This window comes from Choloepus didactylus, chromosome 3 (assembly GCF_015220235.1).
Source record: "Choloepus didactylus isolate mChoDid1 chromosome 3, mChoDid1.pri, whole genome shotgun sequence".
In the NCBI taxonomy this organism is placed as follows: Eukaryota; Metazoa; Chordata; class Mammalia; order Pilosa; family Megalonychidae; genus Choloepus; species Choloepus didactylus.
In genome coordinates this window covers 57,937,455-57,957,739 of record NC_051309.1, presented here as the reverse complement: position 1 = coordinate 57,957,739, position 20,285 = coordinate 57,937,455, and the positions used below count along the sequence as shown (strand labels likewise).

At 37.6% G+C, this 20,285-nt stretch overlaps 1 protein-coding gene across 7 annotated transcripts in view; it reads right to left on the bottom strand.

Annotated features, from left to right (window-relative positions):
• CRACD (capping protein inhibiting regulator of actin dynamics) overlaps positions 1-20,285 on the bottom strand; it is a 279,081-nt gene that overhangs the window by 149,065 nt on the left and 109,731 nt on the right. For 6 of the 7 annotated variants that reach the window (XM_037829848.1, XM_037829855.1, XM_037829851.1 and 3 more), the window contains one exon: positions 1,084-1,230. The gene's annotated coding sequence lies outside the window, so the exon portion shown is untranslated. Of the gene's footprint in view, positions 1-1,083; positions 1,231-12,134; positions 12,269-20,285 lie in introns of those variants that run through there. The other variant, XM_037829853.1, reaches the window with a different exon arrangement.

Below are 20,285 nucleotides of genomic sequence, written 5' to 3'. Positions count from 1 at the left end.
ATTATTTAAGGTGACAGAAGTCTAATTTCTTTATTTATTGTAGTGAGATTTTTTCCTGAATTTTTTCTTGCAGAGAAACACTTAGAAAAACACTAGGTAAATAGGTAGAAGATAAGGTAATCTTTCCCATGTATCTAAACCATGGCATTATTTCCTCCAGAGCTGCATCACCTCTCCAGAGTCACCTCCCAATATTCTCCCTCCCACTCACTGTGCTCCAGCACACTGGCCTCCTGTTCCTTGAACTCTCCAGCTAAGAATGTCCCTCATACAGATGTTACATCAGCTGCTTCCTCTTCCTGGAATACTCACAGGGCTAACTCCTGGCTTCATGACTTTACTCAACGAGGCCTGCTCTGGTCACTCTATCGTTGTAACTTGTACTCCCACCTCCACTCTACACTCCCAATCCCCCTTATTCTGCCCTACTTTTTCTTTGTTTCCATGTTCTTACTGGCTTCTAATATCCCAGGTTGGTTACTGATTTATTTATTGCATTGGTTACTATGCTTTCATGCTAGAACTGTAAGCTCCGTGAGGGCAGAGAGGGATCGTCACTCGTTTTGTTCACGGCTGTATCTCGAGTGTCTAGAATAGTACCTACTTCATAGTAGATGCATGGTAAAGATTTTTTTTAATCCATTATTTATTTTTTTAATTGATCATTTTATTATTACAAAAGCTGGACATGTGCATTATAGAAAGTAAGAAACAAAAACTTTGGTGTCTAATGCACCATGAGACACAAGACAACTACTCCGTAGAACTGTATAACAACAGAACAATAGTGATGTTGATAATGACATTTTTATATTACACTCCACCATTTACAAAGACTTTTCATATATAATTTTATAGATGAGGCTCAGAGAATTTAAGAAATTTGCCCAAATTTACTTAGCCGGTAAGTAGATCTGGGAACCAAACATGGAATTAGAAGATTATCAGTGATGTGGATCTTTTAACATGAAATTTGGTGGAAAATGTACTATTTGTAGAATTCTACTTGCAATAAATGAAATACTCTTTAGTACTCTCTCCATAAGCTACTTCCCTCCCCACCCTCTAAAACAAATGACTTACCTCTCAATAGCTACACGTCCTTTTGTTGCTGGGTAGTTCTCCACCAAAATTTTCTTCTTGTAAAAAGGAGAATTCACCTTCAGTGCTAAGTGTGTCAGAAAAGGGCGTACACTGCTGAGAAAGCCTGGGAATTACTGCTCTTCTGAACTGTTGAGAAATAACAAAACATCAAAAACTTTATGTCTTCCATCCTCTCTAGAGAAGCCTTTAAAATGAATCTCTTTTCAAGTCCTTGGCAGAATCAGTACAAAAGAGTTTTTGTTTTTTTTGTTTGTTTGTTTGTTTTTTGCTGAGGCTTCCGATTAGGTTTCATAATATTAAATTTGTATTCCTTAGCCTAAATTTATTCTAGAGCTTTACAACATTATAAACTGATTCTACTTTTGAAGGGTCTAAAGGATTTACATCCATGAAGACTCCCTTTCTTCTTACACACTGTTATCTCACATTTATTCTTCATGTTAGTTGAGCTAAAATTCAAGGAGCTAGAAGACACAAATTCAAACTATGGGAGACGTGATGGCAGTAATCAGATTATTTCTCCTCCCAGATGTGGTAAAGCACCTTTTTATTCCAATACAAATCACAAAATTATCTAGGTTAACAGGCTCACTTTGGGTAGGGCCTGCACAATCCCTTCTAAACCTGCCTGAATGAAAACTATGACATGATAATTGTAGATTTTAATTGAAACGAAGATGGGAAATGCCCAGGAAACAACCCAGATGCAAAAATGCCTTTGCAAAGCCCAGTGATACAGATGACACTTCTGGGCAACAATTTGGGAACTACTCCAAATCTCTGGATGTCAGTGGGTTTACTGGTCCTTAAGAGGAGTTCACTCTGAGTTTAGAGAAGGATTCCCAGGTCTGGCTGTGAGAGACTAGCACCTTGGTCAAAGAATATTGCACATATAATATAGTATGTTTGCAATTAAGCTAGAAATCAATATAAAAATCAAAACCAGAGAATCTGCAAATGTTTGTAAATGAAGCATTACACAGCTAAATACCATGGGTCAAAGAAGAAATCACAAAGGAAATCAGAAAATATTTTGACTTAAATAATAACAAAATGATAACAAATTAAAAATTGTGGAACACAGCTAAAGCTACGTTAGGAAAGAAGAAAGGTTGGAAATTAATCATTTATGTGTCTATCTCAAGAAATCAGAAAAAGGACAGACAAACTCAAATAAAGGAGAAAGAAAATAATAAATACAAGAAGAAAAATAAATGAAATAGAAAACAACAAAAAATACAGAAAAATGAACAAAAACAAAAAATTGGTTCCTTGAAAAAAACTAATAAAATGTATAAATTCCTAGTAGGTTTCTGGAAAGCAGGGCCAAAGCTTCTCATTTCATATGATTTCCTAGTCTTGGCCTGTCCAAGCAAAGATGATGCTATCGTTCTAATTATCAGAGAATTCCCTGATACCTCCTGAATATTAAAACGAAATGTCAGCTCTGTCCTTGTCTATCTTCCTTGCATTAGGCCCCAGGGATCCATCTTAATTTCCTTTCCTCTTTAGAGCAGACACCACCAACTCTATCACCTAGGATTCTTCTCTCTACAACACTGATTTCAGACAGATTTAGTCTCCTTAGTTCCACTTTTGCTGTTTCCAAAGACCAGTAAGCACTGTCTCTTTTGCTCGTAAGAGTTTTTCTGTTATTTACAGAGAAACAAATAAAGACTAACAGAAATAAACACAAATACTTTGCAAAGGTTTCAGAATCTCTAATCTGAGCACTTTGTCAGAAACATTATGATGTCAAAACAAGGTTGATCTAATATTTGACAAGACATCAGCCCCCAAAATCAGATACTGTCAATAAGACTGTCGATTTACATCCATAATTATTAGAACTGAACTTCATCCTAAGTGTATATTCTTCTTTAAAAGGGCAATAAATAACAGTATAAAGCAATGTAGGATATTTAAAAATTAAGTCTCCAGAATGTGAATGAAAATTTGTACCTTTGCAATACTGAAGTCAATGCTTAATAAAAAGAATTTTTCAAGCAAAAGACAAAAAGCCACATACCATCAGTGAAATATTTGTTTTCCCTGCCACAGTAAAAATGTGTTAAATAATCCACAAAAATCAACCACTTGTATTACTAATTCATTGATAATTAAATAATGCACAAATAAAAATTTGGCAACCAACCAAAATGCATTCCTTAGACAGTGAATATAGTTTTAATAGTCAAAGAAAATGTTGCTGGAGATATGCAGTAATAAATATTTTAAAAATTACTCAACATGCAAAATTTATTTTACTATTGGATCAAAGTACCGATGTTTCTGTTCCAATAATGAAGTGCATAAAGAACTACTTTTTTCTGAGCCACTAAAGAAAGATGTAGAAGAGATAACAATGAATGACTAATAATGAATGTTCTAATAATGAATGACTTCTTTAATCAAAACAATGTTTTATGAAGAGCATATACACACTGATAGGGTGGCTGCTTTGCCTGGAGTGAAGAAGGGATTCCAGGTAAAAAAGATAATACTAAACAAGAAAGCCACTCTTTGCATCCTTCAAGGTGAGCTATTATAGAAAAGAAGATCACTCCTGATAAGCACAAGGGGCTACAGAACGTCATTGACATAGTTAATTGAATAGAATTATTACAAATCTTTATAGCAAGATGTGGAGTGATCATGAATATCTTTTGTACTACATAGCGGTTCCTTGGTTATTTCATGACAGAGCACTGAAAAGAATTGTCAAATTTAAGGATGTCTCAAATACACACACACACACACACACACACACACACACACACACACACATTTTTTTTACAAATAGGCAAATGTTCTACAATCCTGACCATTCCCATGGTAAATCTTGTTCTTTTGCTATTTCCACCACATCTGCAGGTACTTCCTGCACCGAATCTTGAACATCTCAAAGTCATTCATGAGTGTTGGAATCAACTTCTTCCAAACTCCTATTAATGTTGATACTTTGACCTCTTTCCATGAATCACAAATGTTTTTAATGGCATCTAGAATGGTGAATCCTTTCCAAAAGGTTTTCCATTTACTTTGCCCAGATCAATCAGAGGAATCACTATCCATGTCAGCTATAACCTTAAGAAATGTATTTTTTAAACAAAAAGACTTGAAAGTTGAAATTACTCCTTGATCATGGGCTAACAGGCATGAAAACATTAATTTCATTGTACATGTCCATCAGAGTTCTTGGGTGACCAGGTACATTGTCAGTGAGCAGTCATATTTTGAAAAGGATCTTTTCTTTTCTGAGCAATAGGTCTCAAAAGTGGGCTTAAAATATTCAGTAAACCATGCTGTAAACAGATGTGCTGTCATCCAGGCTTTGTTGTTCCATTTATAGAACACAGGCAAAGTATATTTAGCATAATTCTTAAGTGCCCTAGGATTTTCAGATTGGTACGTGAGTATCGGCATCAACTTAAAGTCACCAGCTGCATTGGCCCCTAACAAGACAGTCTGTCTTTTGAAGCTTTCAAGCCAGGCACTGACTTCTCCTCTCTAGCTATGAAAGTCATAGATGGAATCTTCTTCCAACAGAAGAATGTTTTGTGTACATTGAGAATCTGTGTTTGGTGTAGCCACCTTCATCAATGATCATAGTAAGATCTTCTGGATAACCTGCTGCAGCTTCTACATCAGCACTTGCTGCTTCGCCTTCCACTCTCACGTTATGGAGATGGCTTCTTTATTTAAACCTCATGAACCACCCTCTGCTGGCTTCAAACTTCTCTTCTGCAGTTTCCTCACCTCTCTCAGCTTTCATAGAATTGAAGAGAGTTTGGATCGTCTCTGGATTAGGCTTTGGCTTAAGGTAATGTTGTGGCTGGTTTGAGCTTCTATCCAGACCAGTAAAACTTTCTCTGTATCTGCAGTAAGGGTGTTTTGCTTTCTAAACATTCATGTGTTCAACTGAGTAGCATTTTAAATTTAAAGAACTTTTCCTTTGCATTCACAACTTGGCTAACCGTTTGGCACAAGAGGCCTAGCTCTTGGAATATCTCGGCTTTTGACATGCCTTCCTCACTAAGCTAAATCATTTCTAGCTTTTGATTTAAAGTGAGAGACAAGCTACTCTTCCTTTCACTCGAACTGGCCTAATTTCAATTGTTGTGTCTCAGGGAACAGGGAGGTAGAGAGAGACAAGGGAACCGTTGATCAGTGAAGCGGTAAGAACACACACAACATTTATCGATTAAGTTTGCTGTTGTATATGGGTGCAGTTTGTGGCACCCAAAACAATTACAATAGTAATATCAAAGATCACAGGTCACAGATCACCATAAGAGATATGATAATAATGAAAAAGTTTGAAAAAGTCTGAAATATTGTGAGAATGACCAAAACATGCCTATGGTGGTTTGACCCATGTACCCTAAAAAAACATGTTCTTAAACTTAATCCATTCCTGTGGGTATGTATGAACCCACCGTAATAGGACCTTTTGATGAGGTTTTCTTCAGTTAAGGTGTCCCGACTCAAACAGCACTCCTATTACTGGAGTCCTTTATAAGTAGAATGAAATTCAAACAGAGAGAAAGCCAAGGAAAGCAAGAGCTGAAGGTCAACAGAACCCAGAAGGGAAGGGAGATACCAGGAGAGGGCACTATGTGCATTGTCATGTGACAGAGGAGCCCAGGAATAAGAATCACTGGCAGCCAGCCCCCGAACACCAGACTTTGGGACCAAGCTATATCACCGTGATGATGCCTTAATTTGGAGTTCTCCCAGCCTCAAAACCATGAGCCAATAAATTCCCATAGATTAAGCCAACCCATTCCATTATTTGCTTGAGCAGCCAAGGAATCTAAAACATGGCACAAAATGAGCAGATACTGTTGGAAAAATGGTGCCAATAGACATTCAATTTGTAAAAAATGCAATAGCTGTGAGGCGCAATAAAGTGAAGCACAATAAAACAAGGTATGCCATAAAGCTTCAATTTATAAAAAATGCTGTTATCTGCAAAGTGCAATAAAGCAAAGCACAAAAAAACAAGGTATGCCTGTACCAAGTCACCAGAGCAGAACTTTCCAAAGGGCCCCACATAATCTACCAACCCCTGAAATGAGTTCATCCTCTGTCCTAAAGGAGTCTCTTTCTTTCATGGGGCTCCAAGGACTGCATTGATGAGTGGCAGTAATGCCTATGCTTCTTGAGCCTTTGAAGCCTAGTTCAAATCTCATGAGGTTCGTAATTTTCATTAGTACTATGGGATGGTATTAACTATTCACTATTAACCCACGTGTTCTGGTTTGCTAATGCTGCCATTTTGCAAAACACCACAAATGGATTGGCTTTTATAAAGGGAGTTTATTTGGTTACAAAGTTACAGTCTGAAGGCCATAAAGTGTCCAAGGTAAGGCATCAACAATAGGTACTTTCACTGAAGGATGGCCATTGGCGTTAACTCAGAAGGCACGTGACTGGCATCTTCTTGCTCCCAGGTTGTGTTTCAAAATGGTGTTCTCTGAAATGTTGCTCTTGGGACATTTTGTCCTCTCTTAGCTGTAGCTCCTCTTCAAAATGTCACTCTCAGTTGCTCTCAGTTCCTTCTGTCTATGAACTGTTTTATATGGCTCCAGTGATTTAATTAAGACCTATCCTGAATGGGTGGGGTAACACTTCCATGGAAATTATCCAATCAAAGTTTTTGCCCATAGTTGACTGAGTCACATCTCCATGGAAACAATCAATAGGTTACCACCTAATCAACACTAATACATCTGCCCCCACACAACTGCATCAAAGAATATGGCTTTTTCTGGTGGACATAATATATCCAAACTGGCACACCATGTTAAAGGAAGCACTGACGTTATGTATTTGCACATATGGTTCCAAGCCTGAATTACGGTTTTCTTTTCATTTCCTTTAAATTTCTTTTCACTTAAACAAAATAAGATGGGTGAAATTCCAAACTAACACCTTTTATGACTAGCAGCAAAGCTTTAACTAACTTCCCGAAAGCCCACTTACGGATGATGTAGCAATTCCAGCTTGTTCTCAGTTAAACACTTAGATTTGGAACTCTCCTTCTCTATTCATTTCTTTTCTCATGTCTCGGGGCAACTGCAGAACACTTGAAATGTTAACAGTTTGTTTACAGTTCAAGAGGAAATATATCTGGGCACCTTTATCAAATAAAAGAACAAAATTAGCAATAAGGAGGCAATGTGTTTGATGCCACACCCTGGGGACTGACAGAGAAGAGGAAGGAGGAAGAACAATGCAATCCTTCAGCGAACTTAGGGTATGAACCTACAGGTAAACTTCTTTGAATTAGTTGAAAAGTGGACTTTGTCTATTTGTCATGGCCTTGTATAGGATGTTTCACAGCTCCTGCTGTGTGTGGTGTCTGCCCTAAAATACAAGTGCAAAAAGCAAGTTGCCTTCATCTCAAGCTCTAGGCCCAGCATTCAGGAAGACTGGGGGTTAGGACCACATCTCCAGGACCCATTCACTTCTGTAAGTCATGATGCCCGTGGCCCGGCACTTGAGAACAGATTGTAACAAAGAAACTACATCTGAACTACTCTGAAGGTTTCTACCTGGGAGTTGTAATTGTGCTGCTGGTTCTGGCCAGAACTGAATTAGGCTTCTCTCTGGGTAACAATGGTTTTGAGGAAAAATACAACATTGTCACTTTGAGCAGTACTTTCTCAGCCCATTCTCAACAGCAATCGGCAGAAGAAGCAGTGACACCAATTTTGGTGGCTCTCAGTGGGAGAGCAGAACCTGAGTAGTAACACTATCTTCCTTTTCCTCCTCCAAAGCCCCCAGCCTTACAGCAGAGTGTAGCAGGAATGAGCTGAACCTGGAGCCAGGACACCCATATTCCAGTCTTGGCTGGATATGAAATTAAAATGTTAAGTTTTTTGTTTGTTTGTTTTATTTAAAAAAAAAAAAAGAACAAAGATAAATGACCTCCTTCCATTCCTCCTCTACCTCCATGCCCTAGGGGCAGGAGGAGGGAAATTCTGCTCCTTCACCTCCAGTCTTCGCAGTCTCTTTCCCAACAGAACTGCTGGAAATCCCTTGGTACAAAAGATCTACCTGAAGTTGTGTGGCTGAAACTACAAAGTTGGAAGATTTAAAGCCATTTGCACATGGAAACATCTTCACAGGTGCCTGACCCTCATGAGTCAGGTATCAAGGGCTGAAATTTACTTCCAGATCTTTTCATTTTCCATGCTATTCCTCTGTGCAGAAAACACTTCTTAGCCAAGCTACAAGTTTTGGTAATCTGTAAGACTGCTGCCACTATTAATTTCCATTTTTCTTCTCCCTTTCACTGTTGAACTGCAGAGGCAAATGGTCTGTACCTGTTATCTCCATCACCTCCACACTGTTCTCAACTTAACCCCCATAATCACTCCTGATTTCACCATTCTATTCAAATTGCACTTTCAAAAGTCACCAGTGACCTCTGAATCCCAAGTAAGTCTCTTCTCATTTCACTTTTGTCTTGACACACCACACTCTCCCATCTACAGTCCCCCTCACATGTGATGCTGTTAACTGGGCACTACTTGAAATTTTCTGTTTGCTTGTTTACATGACACTGTCTTCCTGGTTCCTTTTAACCCTCTATATACTCTTTTTCTCTCCTCCTTCCATAAATCTCCAAAGCAAATCAAGTATCTATTCCTTACCAGCTGTAATGACAGCACAGTTTTTCCAAGACTAACACCTGTCATTTTCCTTTTTATTTCTACTTCATTCTCCATGCCTAGTTTTAAAACAATTGTATTTGTTTCATTTCTTAGAGAAACTATAACCATAGAGCTATTAAGAAGAGCATGGCAGATCTACATTGTACTGATGTGCAGTGATTGCCAATATATCTTTTTAAGGGAAAATAGAAGTAACCAGGACAGCATGTATAGTATCTGAATTTAATGTAAGAAAAAGAAGAGAGGGAGAGTTGGTGGACATATTCATATATGGCTGTATATGCAAAGAATCCCTGGAAAGACAACGAAGAAACAAGAACCATCCCTTCTCCGCCTTCCTCTGAGTCAAAGGGACTCAGGAACACAGAAACATGCCGGCTCCCTTTCATACCACTAAACTGATTATGTGTGAACAGGCATGAGAGCTAGCCTGGGAACCCAATGACCATTTATCACATAGTTTCTATGGAAAAGGCAGTCAGCATTCCAATGACTGACTTTACAGACAAACATATACAACAAACTACATTTTTTAGGCTAAAGACAATCTACGTTGATGGGACACAGAATAAAGACATTATGGATCCATAAAGATCCATCAGGTGCTGGAGTGGGGATGTATTTTCATTACTAGAAAACAAACAAACAAATGGGGATTGTTTCTTTGTAGATAAATCAGGGAAGGTTCTATACTGTACTCTTAAATCCCAGCCAAGAGACCACAGCTGTGTAGAGTCAAAAAGTACTTAACAAGACAAAGTGAGATGGAAAAGAGGTAGGAAAATGAGAGTAGAAGAAGGGAAATTCAGGACAGCCCTTGAAGAAGGTCACATATTTGAAGACTGTTGTCTTAGCATCATGTCTAAAATGAACTGAATTGAAATAAAGTCCTAAAGTATAATGTAAGATTTTGCAAAACATATTGAAGGAGGAAAAATGTTATCATCTGATCAGAAACCTAGCTTAGGGAAGAGTACTCTCCAAAGGAGAGAATCTTTGGTCTTCTGTCTCCAAGCTCTACCTTCCATAGCTGGTGAGCACATGAACAGGTTCATGACCCCACAGCAGGCCTGTCCTTTCACGCCTGAACCCTAGATTATCCTTTCAGAAACTAGGAAATTAATCGTCATTTATTTTCCAGCAAGTACCAGGGAGATGCAATTTATTTTCTAAGATGTGTTTGTGAACACTTGCCTTTGAGAAGTTGAAATAAAGTAGCAGATCAGTTTACTCATCTGTAATTCAAACAACCAGCAGAGGTATTTATCTTTAAGCCACTTTACTGCAAAGAATTCAATGAGTTCAGCTTATGATGCTCAGGTTCTGTTTGTACTTTCTCTGAGCAGCAGAACAAAAAACGCTCCCTTTTCCTCCTCCACCCTCTATCATAAAACATCCTGATGCCAACACTACAATCACAGAGGATCCTTCACTTCTTGGCTTGTCGCTCCCTACCTATCACATGCTTTCTGGGTTGAGTGGAGTAATAGTTCCTGGTAGAATCCAGTTAGCTCTGCAGGGGGGTCTTCTCTGTAGGCTTGTGGGGATCACGCATGTGGCATTGCTCTGTCATAAATCACAGTGGTGGTGGGAATATTAAGTGGAAGATCAAGGGAAAATCTTGTTTATTCTATACTGCTCATTGAAAGTAAGGGAAGCTTAGAACTGAGATTCATCTTGGATGTTTGTGGATAGCAAAGGCACTGATTTGTTCAGAGTAAGACAATTTGTGTTAGGGGCTGGTAGATGTTGGAAAATAGAAAAGCCTTGGATAGGTAAAGTGGGACCAGGTTGTGGGAGGCTTTGAATGCCTGGCTCAGTTTGAAATTTATCCTGTGATTAATTGGGAGTCATTTGCATATTTTATAAGAAGGGGGTAACTTAATGCAAGCAGAATTTACTGAATTAATCTGATAATAATGTTTAGGGCACAAAAGAAGCAGGCTAATTGAATAGTAAGATATTTTAATAAATTATAAAGATAAATTTTAAATTCCCTTTTCATAGTAAAAGCAGTAAACAACAGCCACCACACACACACAAAAATTGAGCAACGGAAAAATTTATCCAAAATCCAACTAAAACCACGCTGAAGTAGTTGTTTTGAGACAGTATTCTTAAAGTTTGGTGGACTGACCACTCTCATCAGAATCACCATAGGCACCTGTAAAATATGCAGATTCCCAGGCACTGCCTCATACTTTTTGAATCAAAATTTTTTAGAATGGGTTCTTAATATTGCATGGTTTACTAGCTGAACTTTGAAACTACAACCTTTTCTGGCTTAAAAAAAAATACAGTTCTAATTAAAGGTTACAAGCAATTTCATATTCCCACTTTTTTTCTTTTTTTTAACAACATTTTATGGTAAGCGTTTTCCACCTCACCATTATCCTTTTAATTGTCTGAATAATACTTAAGTGAATGAGTGCTTCTTAATTTATTTATCCATTCATCTATTGTTTGACATTTAGGATCTTTCCATTTTAAGCACTTTTAAAAACAATACACAACAAATATCTTTGCTGCACATAGCTTTTTATATATTTTGGGTTTCTCCCTATGGATAAAATATAAGGGGAAATTAGGGTAAAAGGAATAAATTTGTTTATGGCTCATAATACAAATGGCTCTCCAAACTGTATTAATTTACATTTCCATTAGCAATGCATTAGCCTTAGCTGTCTCTATTTGCACTCTTGGCTAATTTAATAAGCAAAATATTAAATTTCATTTTATTTTTTTCTTTCTTTTTAAAAAAGTTTTTTTTTTATTAGAGAAGTTGTAGGTTTACAGAAAAGTCATCCAGAATATACAAACTTCCCATATACCACCCTATATAAACACCTTGCATCAATGTGGTACATTTGTTACAACTGATGAAAGAACATTTTATTTTTTATTTCTTTGTAGGATAAACTTTTTTCTGTATGTATGCTAATCAATATTTTTTTTTTTTTGTAAATCGTCTATTAATGCAATTTGACCTTTTATCTCATGAGCTCAAACACAATTTACTTAATCTTTACTAATTTAACACTGCTTGTATTTAATCCTAAAGTTATTTCTTAAGGCATCTGGTACTGCTATTCTGGGACCCTATACCCAAGACCTTTCTGCTAACCTGAAAACTGCTCAGAGAGGCATTATATAAGAGCATGGATTCAGGCGCGAGTCTGCCTGGGTTTAAATCCAGGCTCTTCTACTTACTAGCTGTGTGTCCTTCGGCAAGTTATTTAGTTCCTGCAGCTTCAATTTCCTCATCTTCATATGGGAATGATAATATTAGCTTCTGGGTGACTGCATGGATTAATTGGATCGCTACACATAGCACCTGGCACATACTCAGTAAATGTGAGCTGCTAGCAATCCTCTCGAATGGAAGCTCTAGGAGAGAAGAGATGGCTTTCTTCTTTGCTGCTCTATGAGTGCCCAGCAGATAGGAGACTCTGTGTGGGTAGTTGTGCAATGACCAGCCCTGGAAACATTAACAAAGCAGTAATGTGATCACTCAAGTGTCTGCAATCTGTCCTTTCCATTTTCCTGGGCAGTCTGATCTGGGTCAGACTGAATATAGCAGAACGTGGTATCATTTACCTCAACTTCCTTAACTCCGTGAAACAAGAGCTTCTCAGAAGTCTGAAAAGAATGGCCAGAAACTGCCATCTGAGTCTGGGCATTCCAACTGCCTAAGTTGTTTCTGTCTTCCTCCCACCTGCTTTCAGAAATCAGCCCCACTCCAAGGCTCTCACTGGGTGTGTCTCTGAGAGAAAACAAATGGAGTATACCTGACCGAACTCACAGTGTTACCTCCCTTTCAGAATTTAACCTCAAGAGCAATTTCTTTGGAACATTTCAGGTATATTCTCCATTTATCTTTGTCAGAGAAACTCTCTGTAACAGTTTCGGTCAGGTTTATTGAGGTGTAAGTTACATACAGTAAAATTCATCCTTTTAAAGTTACAGTTTTGATATACGTACAGTCATATAACCACACCACAATCAAGTTAGAGAACATTCCCTCATGCCTTTTTGAGTCAATCCCTCCTCCGGTCCCCCACCCCTGGCAAACACTGATCTGATTTCTGTCCCTATAGCTTTGCCTTTTCCTGAATCAAATAAATGGAATCATATAGTGTACAGCCTTCTGTGCCCAATGTCTTTTACATAGCATAATGCTTTTACTATTCATCCATGCTGTTGCATAGATCAGCAGTTGATTCCTTTTTGTTTCTTAGTAAATATTTTTTGGGAAAATTTTAAATTATCCTCTTTGCCTCCTAAAAGTGACTTTTTCTGTCTATTTTTAAATAAGCGCCAGACAAGTATTAAAATGTCCATGAGATCACCCCCTTCGAAATACACTATATTTCATCACTACACACAAAGAATTTTTATAATTTAGAAAATCAAAACAGGAAGACATTGTGGATTTGAAATATATTGAGGATATATTACAGTGTTTCTAAATCATATAGATTTTTTTCTTATGCATTGTGTTAAGAAGTAAAATTTTAAAAGCTATTTGGTCCCACTAAAAAACTTACTATAACATAAATTTTTAAAGGACTTCATGAAAATAAAATGCAACAATCAAACTAGGTAAAAACTGCTGGTGTATAAATGTAAGGGAGCTCTCTTATGAGCAAAGGACAGATTTATTGACTAATCTCCTTTGGGACCGCTAAGGAGCAAGCATTAATTTAACATTAAAAAAACAGCATTCAGCTGAGTAATTCAAAATACTTTACATAAACTGTCTCATTAATCTTCACAACATCTGAGTTGTACAAGGAAAAATATTATTCATCAATATTTGTAGCTATAAAATTTGAGTCACTGACAGAGGTTAAATTAAATGTCTTACTCAAAGTCACACGATTTTTTTTCCCTCATCTGAGAGCTTCTTGAGTGCAGAGCCTCATTTTATTCATTTTGCAATGCTGTAGCTACCTGGCCCAGGGAAGATACTCGGTATATCAGACCGGCTGAATGGGGCAGCATAACATGGGGCTAAGAGCATTTGCCCTAGAGCAGGGGTCGACAAATCTAGCCCACAACCTGCTTTATGCAAATAAAGTTTTATTGGAACACAATCACTCCATTCATTTAAGTAGTGACCAAGGCTGTTTTCACAGTATAATAGCAGAGCTGGGTAGTTGCATCAGGGATCATCTGGCTCAAAAGTCTAAAATATTTACTATCTGGCACTTTACAGAAAAAGTGCCCACCCCTGACTTAGACTCATACCTTCCAGGGTCACATTTCAATTCTTCCACTTCTTGTGTGATCCTGGGCAAGCTAGTGATTGTTCTAAGTCTCAGGTTCTTCATTTGTAAAACTGGAATCTTTAGAGTGGCTGCCTCGTGCATTAAAACTGAAGCCCACTACCAAGACCAAGAAATTGGTTATTTCTAGATGATAAACTGTTTACTTGACTTGAAACTCCATGACAAGTAAGGTCTTGAATTCCCTATCTTTCTAGTTATCCACAGGACATGGCAGGCTACAATAAATATGTCTTAAATGGAAAGTAAACACTGGTGTTAGGTATTTTATCTGTAAATATTAGCCTTGGCTGTTAATAGCTTACTTGTTTCATAGCACAATATGAAAGAGCAAGAACTGTGAGGGTGAAATTTAAATGATACAAAATAAAAATCTAAGCTTAAAATTTAAAAATAAAATAAATCCTGCTCACCACTGATCCATAATTGTGCTTTTTAACAAAGGAGGTATTTGTAGTCTCACCTGCCATGGTTGGACTGTGGTTAGTATCAGCTAAAAGAATACACAAGCAGAAAGGTGCCAAAATCAACAAAGATATTTTAAAAGGAAGATGTTTTATTTGTCAGAAATGCAAATGGTCTGGTGGGCATATGTAACAAAACTGGGCCCCCAATTATGCCAATCTGTCTTGCTGTCCCCCCCCCATCCCCAAATATCAGAAAAGATAAAAAGATCTGATCATTCCACAGGCCCTCCTAATTTTACACAGTCTAAACATGTAAATTCATGCTAAAGCAAAATGCTATTTTAGTCCTTCTTGACAGAATCACTTTCATTAAGTGATCTTCCTATAAAAACAAATAACATGCTGAGTTATCCCTATGAATCCAAAGATGGAGAACTGGTTATTACAGTAACCAGGAATAATCAACATTTTTTCAGCTAATTATTTACTTTATAGACATTAATGAGGTTGGTTTGTTTGTTTTTAAAATGACAGCTCCTATTTAGGAGGAGGACTATCTCCATAATTTCCTTACTATATCCAGAACTCCAGATAAAGCCTTTGCCTGGGATACTTTATCATCCTCTATATCTTCCTCCTGTGCTAGTGAACAGTTTCAGGATAAAAGGTAGGCAGAGGTGAGCATTCGAAGTTCTCACCATGTAACAGGTGATATATGCGCCTCAAATCATTTCATTTCGACAGTACCTGGTAAGAGTAGGCATTACTATCCTCATTTTAAGAAATTAATTTAAGAAATTGAGACTTGGAAGGCTTAGGTAGCTTGCCCCAGGTCACCTAGCTGACAAGGAGCAAAACCAGAGTTCAAAACTGGGATCAGTGCACAATCTCTCTTTATTTGGTGTCTTTAATGATGCAGCATCCACCTTTGGAAAAGGGAGATGAGGGTCTGTTCATATTAATATGAACTTTATAAGTAGCTTACTTTATAAAGCAGATAGCAAAATAGTATGAAACCTTTCCATACACAAAAGATAGGAAGGTTAAAATATCGAAATACGGCAGTGACCTAGTTATGATTTTTTCGATGCAACTGCTTTTACTAGAATTTTCAAATATACATTTGTTTGGCAAGAAGAAAAATTATAGTAAGTTATTGTTAATAATTTTGAATAAATTCAATATTTTAAAGTCAAGGAAATGACCTTAGGTGATACCTGGCGTGGTGCCTCGATGTTGTAGGTGAGGAGAGCATCTCGACAGTGCAGCTACACTTGGAAAAACATTGTAAAGAGATCTTCTCCCAAAAAACTGGTGGAAGTGTACTAGGGATATGTCTGTAACTACTAGGGGGGTTTTCCACCATGAATATCAGTGATAACATTTTCCTGCTTTTCATGATACTTCCATAACAGGATTTTAAGCATGATTCTTCCCCAGAGAGTGAGAGATCACAAAACTATAAATTAATAACTGCTATCACATAACATAGAACATGCAATTTCTTCTGCATATGGGGAGATTGGAAATGTTCCACAGACAAAATGATATTGGGTTGAGTATGAAGAGTTGGAATTTCTTTACATGGAGAAGCAAGAAAAGAAAAGAGGAAAGAATATTTGTAAAGAAAGGCTCAGGGGACCACGTCGGCAGGTGAACTCACTGCCCTCCCCCCTAAGTGGGACCCGACTCCCGGGGTGTAAATCTCCCTGGCAATGCAGGAGATGAATCTGGACCCGGCATCGTGGGATTGAGAATATCTTCTTGACCAAAAGGGGGAGGCAAAATGAGACGAAATAAAGCTTCAGTGGCTGAGAGATTTCAAATGGAGTGGAGAGGTCACTCTGGTGGACATTGTTATGCACTATACAGATAACACCTCTTAGGGTTTAATGTATTGGAATAGCTAGAAGTAAATACCTGAAACTACCAAACTCGAACCCAGCAGTCTGGACTGAAGATGATTATATAATAATGTAGATTACAAGTGTGACAGTGTGATTGTGAAAACCTTGTGGATCTCACTCCCTTTATCTAGTGTATGGATGGTTGAGTAGAAAAATGGGGACAAAAACTAAATGACAAATAGGGTGGAATGGGGGGGGTGGTTTGGGTGTTCTTTTTTTACTTTTATTTTTTATTCTGATTCTGATTCTTTCTGATGTAAGGAAAATGTTCAGAAATAGATTGTGGTGATGAATGCATAACTATATGATCGTACTGTGAACAGTAGATTGTATACCATGGATGATTGTATGGTATGTGAATATATTTCAATAAAACTGAATTAAAAAAAAAAAAAAGGCTCAGGGGAGCAAAAGTGCAAGCTCGTATGTCTCTGTAGTTAAACAAAGCAGTACTGAAAATAAGTTGTGCTCTAAGATCTTTCCTGAAGTAGTTCTCTACTTTTAATCAATAAAAAAAGTTCAGAACTCAGCCTGAATCTTTAAAAAGCTGATGGATGACAGTGCCAGCTCACTGACATCATCCTGATGGATGGGCTCGGTTGCTGTCACCCTGTGATACACAGTCTCCTTTCTCCGTGTTGACATATCACACAGGTGACAGCCAGCGATAAAGATAAGGCACTATTTTCCCCTAAAACGAGTATCATGCAGACAACTTGTGGTCTTATGCAGAGACTTAGCTTCTTCTACAAAATACTCATAAAATAGTTGTCAATTCAGTTGAAATTATTACAACTCCTAAAAAAGGTCCTTTTTTTGAGATTAATAGGCAGGCAATATACAAGGTCTACCTTTTACAAGAGGGCAAGAACTTACTGGATGATTTTTTACTTTAATTTCTTTACAAGATTTTTTGTAAGGGCTGAGAGGCTTTCAGGCAAAAGCACTATTTAAGCAAATGGCATTTTCAGAAAGCTACAGCTACATGATCCAAACATCTTAAAGAACATATTTATACTATAGGAACTACACACATAACATGGAGAAAAAAAGCATATGCTATTATTACTTGATCAGTGGAAAAGAAATTCTTCCTACTACGCATCAGCAACCAAATTTAGAGGCCTTTGAATGAGTAGCTATCTTATTTTTTATGGCCATAAAAATGTATGTGTATTTATTTATACTTTGTTTTACCATGCAGGGATTTGAGGTGGCTAAAGCAAGTACATGTGTAACCAAATAACAGAAAATTATTAACAGAAATTTAAAAAAATCAGGCCAGGGAAAAGACAAGTGAGAGCAGAAATTCAAGACCACCGAAATAAAAGACACAAATATGCATGCTATAACTGAATTTCAAGTTTGACTTTGCAGATCTGGCAATCAAAATATAAAGGGAGGCACAACTGGTTACATAATTCTTATTAGAGGAAAGGAATCTTACAGCTCCTCAGGAAAAGCAATTTTCCTAGCCCTGAATTTTAAATGGAAATTCACAAATTATTTGGGGGCACTGAGTTGAGACAGTTGGCACTGCCCTCAAAATTTCTATAACAAATGCAGTCATTGGTTCCATGTTTTATTTTTCCTTGTAGCATCCTTTAATTAAAAAGAAAAAATCAATACACAAACCACAGGGCAAAACATTAAACATAACTCCCACTATCAAGAAAGTGAAAAGACAACCCACAGAACAGGAGAAAATATTTGCAAATCATATCTTATAAGGTACCCAAAATAAATAAAGAATTCTTACAAGTAAGTAATAAAAAGACAAATAACCGAATTTTAAAATGGGCAAAGGATTTGAACAGACATTTCTCCAAAAAATATATAAAGGGCCAATAAGCACCTGGAAAGATGTTCAATACCATTAGTAATCAGGGAAAATCAAATCAACACCACAATGAAAAATAACTTCACAGCCAATAGGATGCTATAATAAAAAAAGACAGATAATAACAAGTGTTGACAAAAAGATGGAGAAATTGAAACCGTCTTATGTTCTGATAGAAATGTAAAATGTTACAGCTACTCTGGAAAAGAGTCCAGCAGTTCTGCAAAAGGTTAACATGGAGTTACCACATGACATGACCCAGCAATTTCATTACTAGGTACACAACCAAAGGGAAATGAAAACATTCATCCAAACAAAAAGTTGTACATGAATGTTTATATAAGTAGTATTCATGATAACCCAAAAGCAGGAACAATCCAGATGTCCATCAACAGATGAATGGATAACAAAACGTGGTATATCCATATAATGGAATATTATTCAGTAATAAACAGGAATGAAGTACTGATGCATGCTACAATATGGATAAAGCTTGAAAACATTATGCTAAGTGAAAGAAGCCAGACACAAAGGCCACATATTAAAAGATTTCATTTATATGAAATCTCTAGGTATGTATTTTGATCCTCATTATTCAGAGGAAGACAATGAGGCTGCCCAAGGTTAGCAATTCATAAAGTATTCTTTCTAATGCACTGATTGGCAGGGATAACAAACTCAGCTTGAGGTGCCAAGTTTCTCAGAGGAACAGGCATCAAGCTGCACCTTTAAATGAATAAGTGAGATTTTAAAGTCACAGCATTTCCAGAAGACTATGTAAATCAAGAAAACCAAAGAGTTAGGCAAATAGTATTAACTCAAAACTATTTTAAACCAAAGTATATGTATCTCCATGGGTTTGCAAATCAGAATACTGATATGAAAGGAAAATTTAAATAGAAATTCCCAGGTCCTTAGAGATCAATAGATTGGTCCATTAGGTATCACAGTGAGAATCCCTTTAAAATTTAAGTTCCTTGAAGAGATACTACTCCTAGAAGAGTAACTACTAATACAATGTATGTCTAAGCATTCTGCAGCATTGTTCTTTTCAAAAAGTACACACAATAATGTTTTCATTTTTAGACTGCCTTTGTTTGAAGCCTGGCTCTGCCATTAACTAGCTGTGTGAAAGTGGGCCTCAATTTCCACATCTATAAAATGGAAGTAATAATAACATCTACCTATTAGGGCAATTTTGGGGATTCATTGAGTTAACCATGTAAAGAGCTTAGACTAGTACCTAGTGTGAACAGCATTCAGTAGACGTTTGTTAACGCAGTAAGTCTTACTACTGTTTCCAAATATTCATATTATATATCCCCACTGGTCACATGTGGTTTGCAGAGCCTCCTTTGGGAATATTATTTACCCCCACCCAACCCATTGACAATGGGCTGCGTCTTGTGTCTTGCCTCAGCCAACAGCATGTGAGAAGACATGACATACACCTTGTCTGTCTAGAGGCTTTAAGAACCAATGAGAGAGAGATGGGGCAAGATGGTGGCGTAGTGAGGTGTGGAATTTAGTTTGTCCTCTAGAGCAGCTAGTAAATAGCTAAGAACTGTCTGGAAGAAAAGTTTGGGGGACTTCCATGACCAGACACACATTGTACACCAGTCTGGAACGGGTGGAAGGGCCGAGACCGCAGGGAAGAACTGTAAATCAGTCTCTCAAGCTTAGAGGCTGGTGCCCCTCCTGCACTGACACAGCAGCCTGTTTTGGAGTCACTTCCCACGGGAAAAAGAAGCAGTCCCTACTAGGAGTAAGGAAAGGCTCTCATTCAGGATTTCAGACCCCAGGGGCTGCAAAATAGAAACAGTTTAAGCCCATCCTCTACCTCAGCCTCTGTCTCAACCATGCCCCTGGCAGGCACAGGGGCTGAGAATTAAAGGCACTGTACCACTTTATGCTGCTGGGGAGCTGCAGGCTGCCAAGTGCCACCTGCTGGGGAGGATAGAAAAAGCACAGAATCAAGACATTTCACAGGAAAGACTGGTATCCTGCAGGGTCTCATTCTCAGGGAACCTTGATACTGATTACACCTTCTTCCT